The sequence below is a fragment of the Coenobita brevimanus genome, chromosome 111, assembly GCF_032717465.1.
Source record: "Coenobita brevimanus isolate Jiangsu-jjx chromosome 111, ASM3271746v2, whole genome shotgun sequence".
Lineage (NCBI taxonomy): Eukaryota > Metazoa > Arthropoda > Malacostraca > Decapoda > Coenobitidae > Coenobita > Coenobita brevimanus.
The window spans coordinates 943568-946067 of record NC_137064.1 but is presented as its reverse complement, the minus strand read 5'-3'; the positions used below and the strand labels follow the sequence as shown (position 1 = coordinate 946067).

Sequence of the window (2500 nt, the reverse complement as noted above, 5' to 3'; positions counted from 1 at the left end):
GGGGAGGGAGGAAAGGTGGGAGGGTTGAATTGAAGGTGAGAGAGGGGGAGGGAGAGAGGGAGGGGGAGGGAGAGAGGGGAGGGGGAGGGGGAGAGGGGGGGTGGGAAGGCCAAGAAACGGGTCAATAATGAAGGACTTTTGGGTCAGGCAGTGAGGGGAGGGGAGGGGAGGGGAGGGGAGGGGAGGAATGCAGGAGGAAAAGGAGAGAGTGGGGAATGAGAGGGGGAGGAAAGAGAGTATGAATTAGAGGAGGGGAGGGAAGGGAGTGTGAGGGAGGAAGAAGAGGGAGGGGAGTGTGAGGGGGTGAGAGGAGGGGAGGGGAAGGTAGAGAGAGAGAGAGAGAGAGAGAGGTAGAAGTGGGTAAGGGGAGGGGAGGGGAGGGGAGGGGAGAGGGGGAGCCCGGGAGAGGGAAAGGAATGAATGAAAGTTAATTGAAATGCCTGAAAAAATGAGAGAGAGAGAGAGAGAGAGAGAGAGAGAGAGAGAGAGAGAGAGAGAGAGAGAGAGAGAGAGAGAGAGAGAGAGAGAGAGAGAGAGAGAGAGAGAGAGAGAGAGGGAGAGAGAGAGAGAGAGAGCTGGTTCACTCCATCACCATTAACCTTAAGCCTCCGATATTACTTCTTCAACAGTCGGCCTCAAAAGGTGGCGGGGTAGAACGTGAACAGGAACCCTAACACCTCTTCCTAAGCGATTTAGTTTTGGGTACGTTAATTAAGGAAGCTCCCTAACACCTTTTCCTTAGCGATTTATTTTTGGATACATCTGATTAGTTGAAAATGCTCATTAACATCTTTTCCTCAGTGATTTATTTTTTTGGATACCCTTAGTTAATTAAGAAAGCTTCCTAACACCTCATCCTTGGCGATTTATTTTTGGATACGCCTGGTTAATTAAGGAAGCTCCCTAACACCTCATCCCTAGTGATTTATTTTTGGATACGTTAATTAAGGAAGCTCCCTAACACCTCCTCCTTAGCGATTTGTTTTTGGATACGTCTGGTTAGTATCTTTTTGTACGCTATTTATGCAGAATCTGGCGGTATTGGAAGGATTTATATTACACAGGAGAGACAGTGAGGCGCAATGCACACAATAAATCGCTTAGGAAAAGGTGTTAGGGAGCTACCTTAACCGAGGAGAATACTCTCTCTCTCTCTCTCTCTCTAAAACACATCATCAGGGTGAAGTGGTTAAGCCCCTTCCTTACGAGCACGTGATTATTGTTTATTCATTTATTTATTCGCTTGTTTGTTTGTTTACTTATTTTTTCATCAATTTCAGTTCGTTCGTTTTTTTTTTCGGAGCATTGGGAGTAGAAAGCATTGAGGGAGCATTGGGAGTAGGGAGCATTGAGGGAGCATTGGGAGTAGAGAGCATTCAGGGAGCATTGGGAGTAGAGAGCATTGAGGGAGCATTAAGGGAGCATTAGGAGTAGGGAGCATTGATAGGGAGCATTGGGAGTAGGGAGCACTGATAGGGAGCATTGAGGGAGCATTGGGAGTAGGGAGCACTGAGGGAGCATTGGGAGTGGGGAAAACTGATAGGGAGCATTGGGAGTAGGGAGAATTGATAGGGAGCATTGAGGGAGCATTTAGGGAGCGTTGGGAATAGGGAGCACTGATAGGGAGCATTGAGGGAGCATTGGGAGTAGGGAGCATTGATAACAGGGAGCATTGATAGGGAGCATTGAGGGAGCATTGGGAGTAGGGAGCATTGGCCTGAGAGTGGAGCATATCAGTCTGAGAGGGTGAATAATTGTCCACTCTGTTAGCACGAGAAGGCAACCCGGAATTAAGGTGACTAATCCGCAATACAACCCGGATGCTGGTGGGGGGGGAGGGAGGGAGGAAGAAGAGAGAGAAAGAAGGAGGGAGAAGGAGGGAGGAAGGAAGGAGAAAAAAGAGGGTAAAGGAGGAAGAAAGGCAGGAAAGGAGAAAAAAATAAAAAGAAAGGAAGAGGAAGGAAGGAGAGAGAGAGAGAGAGAGAGAGAGAGAGAGAGGGAGGGAGAGAGAGAGAGACTATTAAGTGGGTATAGTATCAGTGTTTGCAGATTGCCTCTCACGTTACACTCCCTCCCTTACCATGTTACACTACGGTATATAGACTGAGAGAGAGAGAGAGAGAGAGAGAGAGAGAGAGAGAGAGAGAGAGAGAGAGAGAGAGATCACAAGGGAAATACACGCTCGTTGTCTTCATTTCCACCTTCAGTTTTCTTTTGCATCATTCTCTCTCTCTCTCTCTCTTTCTCTCTCTCTCTCTCTCTCTCTCTCTCTCTCTCTCACACACACACACACACACACACACACACACACACACACACACACACACACACACACACACACACACACACACACACAAAACTTAAGAAAGCGTGGAAAATGGTGGTCGTGTGTGGCATCCGAAGCTGCCTACCTGCCTTAACCACCTAGGCAGGGCTGGTTCAGGCAGAGGGAGGCAGGGTGAGGCAGGATAAGGGATTAGTAGAGGCAGAGAGAGAGAGA

The 2500-nt window shown here is 48.4% G+C and overlaps 1 protein-coding gene across 1 annotated transcript in view; it reads right to left on the bottom strand.

Annotated features, from left to right (window-relative positions):
• LOC145417881 (potassium voltage-gated channel protein eag-like) overlaps positions 1-2500 on the bottom strand; it is a 336066-nt gene that overhangs the window by 276575 nt on the left and 56991 nt on the right. The window lies entirely within an intron of this gene.